Here is a 13,115-nt window from a genome sequence, read left to right as displayed (position 1 = left end):
CACAGTGATTGTTATTGTTTGAATTGTGTCTTCAGAGCTTCATGAGTATTAATGATAAATTTCCAATCTTACACTCCTGTGGTAGTAATGCAGTCCTGTGCTGCTATGGTGTATGTGTGAAATAAGCAAGCAATGTCCAACAGTGTGTGTATTACAGAGAAGTAACAGACTGACCAGGGGTGTCTGTGAGTCCCCTCTGCCTGTGGCATATAGCCTCACCATCCCTGGAAAGTCTATTTCCTAGTGATGAGCACTGTTGGGCATTATTGCAATTAGGTAACGATCCATCTATTAAACTGATTATTATTACTTTATACAATCTTTATTATACTTTTCATATAAAATAGTTTGTCCATATAATGTTTAAAAGTTGCTGTAGCAAATATAATTGTTGGAGAAAGTATTTTACATCCAAAGTATGTTATTTAAGTAGTTCATGTTTAAATACACACCTGAATTCATACAGTTGCAGGCATGTACACAACACACACACACACACACACACACATACACACACACACACACACACACACACACACACACACACACACACACACACACACACACACACACATGCTGTCATGAAGCGGCAGACTTCTTTTTTTACCAGGTGATACATGTACATTACTATACTGCTGGGGAACGTTCATTTACTAATCAGTTATCATTGTACATTTTGTGCATAATATAAAAAGTGATCTATAGTCTCCTGTATACCCACATTCAGAGGTGGTTTCTGCATAAAGGTGTTGGACAGTGTCAATTTCATGGCATGTACTGCAATATGCAGTGGTGTGTACTGAACTAGAATACAGGTATTGCTGCAGTATGTCTGTGGTCAGGAAGTACATATCATAGTGCATTATAGTGATCGGTTGTTTCTGGTCTGTACTCTTCAGTGTTGGTATTACTGTGAAGTAATGTACCCCAACTGGCTAATGATTATTTCTGCTAACTGTGTAGTTTTGCTTCCCCCAGTTACAATCATATCCTGGATTTCATTACCAACATGCAGTGGATGTTTTTACCATGATTTTAGAGCAGGCTGTCTGGTAAGTTACCTGTGAAATGGATTAGTAATTGAGGTCATATCATTAAAAGTGATTATTTTATAGCCTGTGTTACTTAAACATTAGTTCCACTATGTATTGATCAGATAGTGCTGTAGGAAATGTGTTGTTGAGGTGATTATCTCCTGTCCAAAGCTAGAGTAGTGTACTTATGACAAAATGGCAAAAAAATCATGTGGTGAGTCACACAAACATTTAAATGCAACAATAGTCAATATGGCACACACTGAAATGTGTACTCTGTCATACCAATACAGTTACAGTTTGATGTGTAACAATAATGGCATGAAAGTTTTACTTTGACATGGACTGCTATTAATTGTGTTCACCTTGGTTTGTGAACATTCCATCCTAACATCTTTGCACATTATTTATTGAAAAAATGAAGCATGGGATACATTTACTTGGATAGCATAAGGGATGATTTATAATTAGTACTGCAGGTGTTTTAAAAATTTGTAAGAGCAGCATGTCCTGCAGCAAACCTTGTTTCTTACATAAAGTGACATGCAAGACTGTCTTGCCCCACAGCATATGAATGCTGCTTCAGGTAACGTAAACTGGAGGCCTGACTTCTCATTACCACTTATGCAAAGGGTGACAGCATTTTAAAGTAAGTAGTGCCATAAGGATTAATTACATGTTGGCCAAGGAGTAGCAGACTTAGATATTTTCTTTCTGCATGTGTAATTACTTACATAAATCTAATCTCAGTTTACACCATTGCATGAAAGTGTGTTTATTTTCCTGTTGGCATTGCACTGAATATAATAAAATATGTGGCAGTGAGATGCACAAATAGAAGGCATAGCAACGGAAGTTGTCACTCCTTTCCAGAGAACCCAGAGGATTAAAAAGTATGGATTCATCCGTGAGATGATTTGGATGGGTTTCAGCCATGCACAGCATTCTATACAATGAGCATTCTACAGAGCAGCAGTTTGTAATTCCAGTCATCATACTGTCCATTGGGTACAAGCCAGGCCAACATAGTCTGAAGTAAAATGTTCTACTAATTTTATTCTCATACAGATATGTGCACTCAAAAACAAGAAGAGCTGTGCAGAAACATTACAGGCTGCACACGAGAAGATTGCTCTGGTAAAATCTAATCTGTCATTACAAGAATTGTATGGAAGTGGTAATTCGAAGAATTATGGATGTATGATTTTTACACTCTTGACAGAAATGTTGCCTTGCTTGTTAGTAAGATTAGTCTGAATGAACACTTGCAATATAGGCCTGAACAACAGTGAAAGCATTTTCATATAGATGACTGTTCAGGGATCTTTACATTTAATTTGCTGTAAATTTGCTGTATTGTCTATGTTAACTAAGTTCTTGTTAATTGTAAATTACTTTGGTAGGGGGAATAAAAACATTCACTAGTTTTTAAGATAAATACATTTGTTGAGGTATTTCGTTGATGTTCAAGTCCATCTTTTCCACCTGCCATGGTCTGCACCTTTTTCTTCTTCATCTCACTTTATTGATTACTAGGTTCTACAAGATATTGGACTATTGGTAACAACAACTGACAGTGACAGCATGCCTACAACACTGAAGTCTTTCATGTTTGAGATGACACACACACATGCACATGCACAAAATGAGTGGGAGAAGAGTCAGATGGATGATCCAATATGTGTTAGCACTGCAGAAATGACTACTTTTCACCAACAGTGCACCAATTTTTCTTTGTTTGGTTGATTGCCAATCATTTTCCAATGCCAAAACTCAGAAAATGTAGCAGGTGCATGGAATGCTTTCCTTCATAGAATGATGTAGATGTGCAGTCATGCTTCAATACTCTTTCCTTGCACAGCATTATGTGTAGTGCTCCTGCCATGAAATCATGTGTATTACTATTATCAGTGTAGCACAATATGTTATAGAAAGTCACTGTATTAAATTCACAATTATGTCATAGCCATGTCACGTGACAGTACGTTTTCATATTGCTTAGGTATGGAAGTCTACATTTGTTCAGGCAGAGGCAAAATACACCATGGTTTGCAGGCATCACAGCAGCAGAATATAAACCTCTGTAATGCATGTTCATCATGCCATACAAGTGGATCGTTCATTTTTGACAGAGAAGACAACTTTCATTTTGATGCAGACAATGACCACAATTAATGCCATCAGAAACACTTCTGATGTTGATGATTTTTTGATTCTCAGTCTGTTTGTATTAATCTAATGAAGTTGGCAGTTCAGATCTTGATCCAGAATAGGCAGCAGGATATGACACATTTCCAGAAAAATGCCCGCCTCAGCATACTCTGACTCTAAGTTTTCCTATTCAATAATCAACCTCTGTAGCCTGTAGAAGGACTGCACATTTGATAATGTACTCTTTTCATGCTATTAATAAATGTTGTTGTCATTTTGCTTTTCAAGTTTATTGAACTGAGAGGTGACAGTTGCCCCCAAACAAACAGAAATCATTCTGGGTATTTGAGAGTACCAGTGTTGTGATAATGTCACCTTACCTCATAATCCTGAATTTATGTAATGTTTACATTTCTAAAGTATTATATTCATTGGCCATTCTAATGGAAGTTTGTAGAAAGGGCCACTGCAGATTTGCACATACATAGCCCAGGCTTGGATCCATAGTTGTTGGAAACATACTCATAGCATATGGTGTTTTTTTTCCAGTTAATGCAGTATTAAAGTTGTACCATCTATATCTTTGCCATTTCCTATGCTACCTTACTCCTGATACAGACATGCTGCTTCATGCCAGCAGTATGTCATCTGTTAAGGCATGCACAACAACGTAGCCTGCTTTTTCAGTTACATCATGTGGCAGTGCACCTAGGTGGTGCTGCCAGATGCTGTTTGCCCTGTCATTCAGTGAAGTATGGTTCATACTCCATGATGGACTTACAAAATACTAAGATACTCTGTATGAAATTAATGCAGGTGAGGAAGTAATATCAACTCCTTGCATAGGATTGTATGCAGTGCTTGTCTTTATAGGTTCATAGTAAGTACTAGGCTATCTGCCTGAGGGCATCTATAAGCCCAGCCAGAATGTGTTGGCTTTCACCGCCCCCTTACATTAGTTCCTCAGTCCAGCAGAGCCATTAGTTCCCTGTGCCTCTGTCCAGCAGAGCCACTGCAGTGATCCCCAGGGTAAATTTTCTGTTTGCCATCCACTCGTCAAGGTTACTCTTGAAGAGTGTTAGTGAGGGGCTCTGCCTAATGTAGATTGGAATCTTCTTCCAAAGCATGGGGAGTCTCTGGGACAGGAATCTATCCCTCCAACACGTCCTATTTATCATTGTAGTGAGGTTTAGATCCCTAGAGCGTGTGGCTCTTAGGGGTTTGTTTTTTTTTAGGTGGAGCATGTCCATCAATTCTGGGTTGGACATGGCCTTGTATGTCAGGCAGAGATCACCTCTGAGTAAGTGGTATGCAACCGAGTACAGCTGGAGTTTCTTCAGTTGGGCTGAATAGGGCATATGTTTGAGGCCAGTAATTCTCTTGGTGAGGTACTTCTGTGGTCATTCCAGCTGTTACAGGTGTCTTGTAAGGTACATCCCAAATTGGGCATTGTACTCTATGATGGGTCTGATTGAGTGATGTGTAGAGGGGCACAATAACCTCTTTTGTTCTATATGCAAACTCTTTTGAGATTAGGTGGGCCACACAGAAGGATTTTCTAACCACCTTGGCAATATAATTATCAAAGGAGAGATTACTATCTACTTGGGTCCCCAGATCCCTTATTACATTTTCTGTATTTAGGGGACTACCACGTATATGGTAGTTCATGGGTACTTTGTTTTTTCCAAAGGGGATGACTATGCACTTTTTGGCATTTAGCTTGAGGCCATGATTTTGACACCAGGTATCCATCTCAGTGAGACCCTTCTGGAGGATGTCTGTATCAGCTGGAGAGTCAATTATGGCCCCCAGTTTGCAGTTGTCTGTGAAGTTGGTTAGCTATAGTCCTCCCGTGCTTGCCTGTACCTCTGAGAAGTATATACCGAACAGGAGGGGTCCCAGGACTGAGCCCTGGGGGATGCCACTTGTAACTGGTTTAGAGTCGGACCTAGAGCCTGCAACTCTCACTGTGTGGGTTCTATCCATGAGCCAATTGGCAGCCCATCTCATGACATAGTGGTTTATGTTCAGGCTGGTGAGCTTGTCTATAATATCAGAATGGAGAATGGTGTCAAAAGCCATTGTGATGTCTAGGTAGGCTGTGTGGACCTCCTTTCCCTCGTCTAAAGCCTTGGTAACTGTCTTAAAGAAGTCCACCAGGTTTAGGAGGCATGAGCTGCCCTTAACAAAACCAAACTAGGTAGGGTCCAATATTTGAAGGTTTCCAATGTCTCTGTTAATGAATTCCACGATGATGAGCTCCATAGCCTTGCAGACCAGGCTAGTCAGGCTTATAGGGCGATAGTTCCTGGGGTCCATTGTGGCTCCACCTTTGTGGAATGGGATAACTGTTGCTGTGTGCCACTATATGGGTACATAGCCTGTAGAGAGGTTGAGTTTGAGCAGTGTGTTTAGGTGAGGGGTTAGTTAATTTTGGAGCTCATGTAAGACACAGCCTGGGACACCGTCTGGTCCCATTGAAGCTGTATTTTTGGCTTTGGATAGGGCTGTTTTAACCTGTGTGTCAGTGATTGCCGGGGCACTACATTCTTCTGGTAGGGTTATGGGCCCTTTAGAGGGTGAGAGGGGGGGTGATGTTTGCACTAAACCTGTCTGCCAGAATGTTGGCAATATCAGTCGGTTCAGTGTATTTTGTGCCACTCTGCACTAACTCAGAGCAGATCTGAGAGTTTCCACTTAGGTTCTAGACATAGCTAATTAAATGCTTTGTGGTTATCTTTAGAGTCCTTGGCAATTTTTCTTTCGAAGCTAGCCTTGGATGATTTTATGAGGGATCGTAGTTTCTTGTTGATACTAATCAGGGATGTCTTGCCTTCTTGGGATTTTACTCTTTTCTGCACTAGTTTCCTCCTTCTATTGTATAGCTTGTTTATGGCAGGGGTCCACCAGACTGGTTTCCTTTTCTTGGAGGAGTGAGTGTTGGTTTTGCTTGGGATAGCACGATCCATGCATTCCTGCAGGTGCTCATAGAGTGCCTTTGTAAGGGATTCAGCAGCTTGGACAGCATTGTCCTTTAGCATGGGGGCTGTAAACTTTTCCACCTTGGTCTTAACTAACGTGAAGTTTGCTTTTGAAAAGTTTTCCATGGTGGTTTCTTTGATTGGGGTGGGGGCGGAATGTGGATATCCAGAGTGATTAGTCTATGGTCTGATCTAACCAGCGAGGGTTTGACCTCCAGTGTAGAACACTGGTCGCCCATGTTGGCGATGTCCAGGTCCAATATGTTGTCACCTCTGGTGGGGGTGTTGACCAGTTGATCCAGGGCATTCGAGTTTATAAATTCTAGGAAGCATTGGGCAAGGAAGTTAGTACTTGAGTAATTCTCCCAGTTAAAGTTTCGGTAATTAAAATCACCCAATATTAGGGCATTTGGTAGGACCTTCATTTTTCCAGCGTCTCCAGAAACATGGAATGGGGGTCCTGGGTCATGGTGGGTGATTTGTAGCAAACTACAACTTGAATTGCAGTTTTGCCCATTGTTAGCTGCACATGGATGATCTCTGAGGCATTGTGCTGTGCCACTAACCTGGAGGTGTGGGTATCCTTGATGAATATGGATACACCCCCACCTTTTGTGTTTCGGTCTGGGTTTTGTGGCTGAAAAGTATGGTATTTATTTATTTATTTATTCCTATTTGATGACCGGGGAGGTCCACTGGGCTCGGGGAGCCTGTTTTCAGTGGAGGCCCGAGTAGAAAAGCTCCAACAATACATAGTTACATGAATAATTACTAAGAAACTTTGCATTACTGACAAATAAACAGGTAGCATTCATAAAGAAACAAACAATTACAATTTTGTTTAGGTGTAAAAGAGAGGCAAATGGCCTAGAGGCTAGATTTTACAGTATAGTTATTTATACATAATACAAATGAGCAAGGTTAGCTAGGTGAGAGGTTAGCCAGGAGTAAAAGTGGAGGAGATCTTGAAAGGTATAGGGTGAAGAGTATGGTTGCAGTTCCTGTTTGAGTAAAGGTGAGAATGAAGAAGAGTTTTAAAGTTTTTGAGGTTATCGCAGGTCCTAAGAGTGGAGGGAAGAGCATTCCATTTTTTGGCTAAGGTGAAGGAAAGCAGAAGTTGACTAGCTGGGTGCTTGGGTTTGTGGATGGTGATTAGGTTTTGGTGGGTAGATTATTGCCTGGTAGTGCTCGGGTGCTCTCTGTAGCCTTAAACCAGGTTTCTGTTACTGCACAGATATCGATGTTCTCCATATGAGGAGTGCCTCAAGTGCATGCATTTTGAGGTTTAGACTTCTGGCGTTGAGTAGCATTACCCTCAGTTTTTGGTTACTTGTGCTATTTACGGTGGTGAGTTTGTCTTTTGAGCTTTGCCTAAAAAGTCACTATGGAGACGGCAAAAGCCTTGGTGAGTATTTGAAAGCCTAAGGGTGACAGGTGTAAGCCATCTCTTGTGAAGTAACGTGGCTTACTGAGCATGTCATCCCAGTTGGACAGATGCTGGATCCCCTTTGAATGACACCAGAAACTTAGTCAATTGTAGAAATTGATCATTTTTTCTTTATACTGTGGCATCATTCTTGGTGAGGGCAAGATGCTACTCAGAGTCAGGGTCATAATGGCCTGGGCTATGTGATCAGAGAGTTCTTCCATGTCTTTTTTCATGTAGTCCAGGGAGGTACATCTCAGGTCATTCACACCAACATGGACAATGACAGAGTCATATTTGTACTTTTTCTGGAGTGACCTGAGTGCTTGTGTTATGTGGTGGATCCTCACACCCGACAGGCAGCTAACTGTAACTTTCTCCTTGTCCAGCCTAGTTAGTGGGACATCAATGTGCCTGACTATAGAGTCGCCTATTACTAGTGGTATGTTATTTTGCCTTAAGGGCTGTGATTGCGTGGCACACTGATTATGTGAAGTATGTGTTTCATGGTTTGTGATGGGGTGTGGAGGTTGCTTGGGTGTCTGCTTTGAAGGTCTCTGTTGCTTTTGCAGATTTTAATTTAGAGCCTCCGAGTATGTTTTTGTGCATTTATGTGTGTTATTTGCTGGTGTTGGTTTAGTAGGTCTATGTGAGACTGGTGGTGTGTTGCAAGTATTTTCCTTCTCCTCTTGACTGTCAGTTCCAGTCTTGGGTTGAGAGAGCTTTGCCTCCAGTTTGGCTGTATAATTACACCTCTTGCATATATTAGTGTTTGGTGGTAGGAAGAAAGGGTTGTCTGCATACATGAGGCAGTTGTAACATTGCCTCAAAATGCCCGGATTCACCAGTTGAACTGGAGAGTACACCTGAAACTGCCCTTTGGACATGCCTGAATAGCTAAAGTGAGCTGTTTTACTGATTAGCTGGTAGGGACGAATAGAGAGCCTTGTCCTTCTCGACAGTATAGGGGGTCTAGTGCTAGGGTTAATTAGTGCTTGCTGTGAGTTTTGAGCAAGTGCTGGGCTGTGAAATGAATGGTTTGAGTGCTTCAGTTGAAAGTTTGTCTAGTTCCAAGGAAAAAATTGAACAGACTTCGTGGAGCCTGGAATAGTTTAACCCTAGCTAACCAGCGCTGCCCAGCGTGCAAAACCGCTCAAATGCGTTTTTTATAGCAGGGAAATGAAAGAGATAGAAATTAGCCCAAAATGGCCAATAAACTACTAACTTCTGGGCTACAGCAAACAAGGCGCACAAAATTCAGAAAGAAACAGATCAAATAAGCAGGCACAATAAGCCTTTAACCAGAAATTCCCAGCTCAGAAGGGCAGAATCTAGCCTCTCCTCTCACAAGAGTGCAGACTACAAACCTTCTTAATGTAAAATAACTGGCCTGAAACCAAAGTGCTTAAACCAGAACTAATGCACTTTTAGAATAACAGCCACTGAGCTTTCAATCAGCAATTCCCAACTTAGAAGGATGTAAGCTACCTATCCTGCCACAACAATGCAGTCCACAAACCTTCTTAATGTAAAACAACTGGTTTGAAGCCCAAGTGCTTAAACCAAAAGGCTTAGAATAACAGTTACAATTTAATCAGGCTACTACCAAGAAATAATAACTGCAGCAGAATAATACAACTGAGTACTTTTAAGAAGAAGCACAAGCAAAATAAGGTAATAAAGTGGGAATAAACAAAATTACAGTAAAAGCAGATGAATAAAGTGCAATTTTTTAATATATGACAATAGAAAACGAGCAAACTGATTTAAAAAAAATACCCAATTAACCAGTAAAAAAACTCGGAACTGAGCCCTGATCCAGCAGTCTTCAATCTGACAAGTTCTAATCGCACACACCTGCCATGAGGATGAAGGGGAACCTTCTCCAAAAAAGATGGCTTGGATTAGTGCTCAAGTTATACAAACAAAGCTAGATTCAGCAGGCCTGAATCTAGTCTATGCTACAGCAGACAAGGTGCACCAATATCAGCAAAAACAATTCAAATGAGCAGGCACAGTCAGCTTTTAACCAGAAATTCCCAGCTCAGAAGGGTAGAATCTAGCCTCTCCTCCCACAAGAGTGCAGACCACAAACCTTCTTAATGTAAAATAATGGGCCTGGAGCCCAAGTGCTTAAACCAGAACTAATACACTTTTAGAATAACAGACACTGAGCCTTCAATCAGCAATTCCCAACATAGAAGGATGTAAGTAACCTGACCTGCTACAAGAGTGCAGACCACAAACCTTCTTAATGTAAAACAACTGGTCTGAAGCCTAAGTGCAATAACCAAAAGACTTAGAATAACAGTTACAATTTAATCAGGCTACTACCAAGCAGTAATACATGCAGCAGAAAAAGCACAATTGAGTACTTTTAAGAAGAGGCAAAAGCAAAATAAGGTAATAAAGTAGGAAGAAACACAAATACAGTAAAAGCAGATAAAGTGCAAATAGTTTTTTTGTTTTTTTTATATAACAATAGAAAACAAGCAAACTGATTTGAACACATTACCCAATTAACCAGTAAAAACAACTCAGAACTGAGCCCTATTCCAGCAGTCTTCAATCAGACAAGTTCAGGGCCTAAGTGGGTATGCCTACTCAAATGTTATCTCTGTATTAGGCATGATGAGCTAATGGGACTAGACAAGGATAGAGTTGGGATAGAGCTGAACAGATGGGAATGGTAGGAGTGTCTGAAATCAAAATATGATTTCACTGTACTCGGTTAAGTGAGCAAATGAGATGGGCCAATGAGGAGTGTTCAAACACAAATTTACAGGAGGGGCGGTCAATTCCAAAGCCACCAAGATTAATACCACAACAAAAATGGAAAGTGGGAGCGGAAAACTAACTGCAGACAGGGAGAGACAGAGAGAGAGAGATTCCAATTTTCAGTAAACAAATAAATAAGCAGATAAATGCAGTACTATTTCTAACACACTATTCAATGAAACAACAAACAGGAAAAATAAAATTCAGTACTATCTTATAACACTGCAAGTTTGTACTTATATCTGCTTGTAATAAAGTTGATGCTAACCAAACAGCTGCAGTATGCAACCATTCAGCAGAAATAATTTCATAGATAAGGGACTAAGACTTTAAGGTACAGAGAATCCCTCTAGGCTGAGACTTCTACACCGAATAACAATGAAGTGAGATGAATTAACTGCAGACAGGGAGAGACACAGAGAAAGCTTTCTATTTTCAGTAAACAAATAATCAGATAAATGCAGTACTATTTTAACACAATATTCAATGAAACAATAAACAGAAAAATAAAATTCAATACTATCTTATAACACTGCAAGTTTGTACTTATCTCAACTTGTAATAAAGTTGATGCTAACCAAACAGCTCCAGTATGCAACTATTCAGCAGAAATAATTTCAGAGATAGACTAAGACTTAAAGGCACAGAGAATCCCTCTAGGCTGAGACATCTACACTGAATAACAATGAAGTGAGATGAATAAACTAACTGCAGATAGGGAGAGACAGAAAGAGAGCTTCCAATTTTCAGTAAACAAATAAGCAGATAAATGCAGTACTATTTGTAACACAATATTCAATGAAACAATAAACAGAAAAAATAAAATTCAGTACTATCTTATAACACTGCAAGTTTGTACTTATATCTGCTTGTAATAAAGTTGATGCTAACCAAACAGCTGCAGTATGCAACTATTTAGCAGAAATAATTTCAGAGATAAGGGACTAAGACTTTAAGGCACAAAGAATCCCTCTAGGCTCAGACTTCTACACCAAATAACAATGAAGTGAGATGAATAAACTAACTACAGACAGGGAGAGACAGAGAGAAAGCTTCCAATTTTCAGTAAAGAAATAAATAAGCAGATAAATGCAGTAGTACTTTTAACACAATATTCAATGAAACAATAAACAGAAAGAATAAAATTCAGTACTATCTTATAACACTGCAAGTTTGTACTTATCTCAGCTTGTAATAAAGTTGATGGAAACCAAACAGCTCCAGTATGCAACTATTCAGCAGAAATAATTTCAGAGATAAGGGACTAAGACTCTAAGGCACAGAGAATCCCTCTAGTCTGAGACTTCTACACCAAATAACAATGAAGTGAGATGAATAAACTAACTGCAGACAGGGAGAGACAGAGAGAGAGCTTCCAATTTTCTGTAAACAAATAAGCAGATAAATGCAGTACTATTTTTAACACAATATTCAATGAAACAATAAACAGAAAAAATAAAATTCAGTACTATCTTAAAACACTGCAAGTTTGTACTTATCTCAGCTTGTAATAAAGTTGATGCTAAGAAAACAGCTTCAGTATGCAACTATTCAGCAGAAATAATTTCAGAGATAAGGGACTAAGACTTTAAGGCACAAAGAATCCCTCTTAACTGAGACTTCTACACCAAATATCAATGAAGTGAGATGAATAAATTAACTGCAGACAGGAAGAGACACAGAGAGAAGTTCCAATTTACAGTAAACAAATAAATAAGCAGATAAATGCAATACTATTTTTAACACAATATTCAATGAAACAATAACAACCAGAAAAATTAAAATTCAGTACTGTCTTATAACATTGCAAGTTTATACTTATCTCAGCTTGTAATAAAGTTGATGCTAACCAAACAGCTCCAGTATGCAACTATTCAGCAGAAATAATTTCAGAGATGATTATTTTATGTTTTTACTTCAGAGCAATGAGGGACTAAGACTTCAAGGCACAGATAATCCCTCTAGGCTGAGAAAACTACACCAAATAACAATGAAGTGAGATGAATAAACCAACTGCAGACAGGGAGAGACAGAGAGAGCTTCCAATTTTCAGTAAATAAATAAGCAGAAAAATTCAGTACTATATTTAACACAATATTCAATGAAACAATAAACAGAAAACATAAAATTCAGTACTATCTTAAAACACTGCAAGTTTGTACTCATCTCAGCTTGTAATAAAGTTGATGCTAACCAAACAGCTTCAGTATGCAACTATTCAGCAGAAATAATTTCAGAGATAAGGGACTAAGACTTTAAGGCACAAAGAATCCCTCTAAGCTGAGACTTCTACACCAAATTACAATGAAGTGAGATGAATAAACTAACTGCAGACAGGGAAAGACAGAGAGAGAAGTTCCAATTTACAGCAAACAAATAAATAAGCAGATAAATGCAGTACTATTTTTAACACAATATTCAATGAAACAATAACCAGAAAAATTAAAATTCAGTACTGTCTTATAACATTGCAAGTTTGTACTTATCTCAGCTTGTAATAAAGTTGATGCTAACCAAACAGCTCAAGAATGCAACTATTCAGCAGAAATAATTTCAGAGATAAGGGACTAAGACTTTAAGGCACAGAGAATCCCTGTAGGCTGAGACTTCTAGACTGAATAACAATGAAGTGAGATGAATAAACTAACTGCAGACAGGGAGAGACAGAGAGAGAGAGATTCCAATTTTCTGTAAACAAATAATCAGATAAATGCAGTACTATTTTTAACACAATATTCAATG

This window comes from Protopterus annectens, chromosome 1.part1 (genome assembly GCF_019279795.1).
Source record: "Protopterus annectens isolate FY-2018-M chromosome 1.part1, PAN1.0, whole genome shotgun sequence".
In the NCBI taxonomy this organism is placed as follows: Eukaryota; Metazoa; Chordata; order Ceratodontiformes; family Protopteridae; genus Protopterus; species Protopterus annectens.
Note: the sequence above shows the minus strand (reverse complement) of the source record.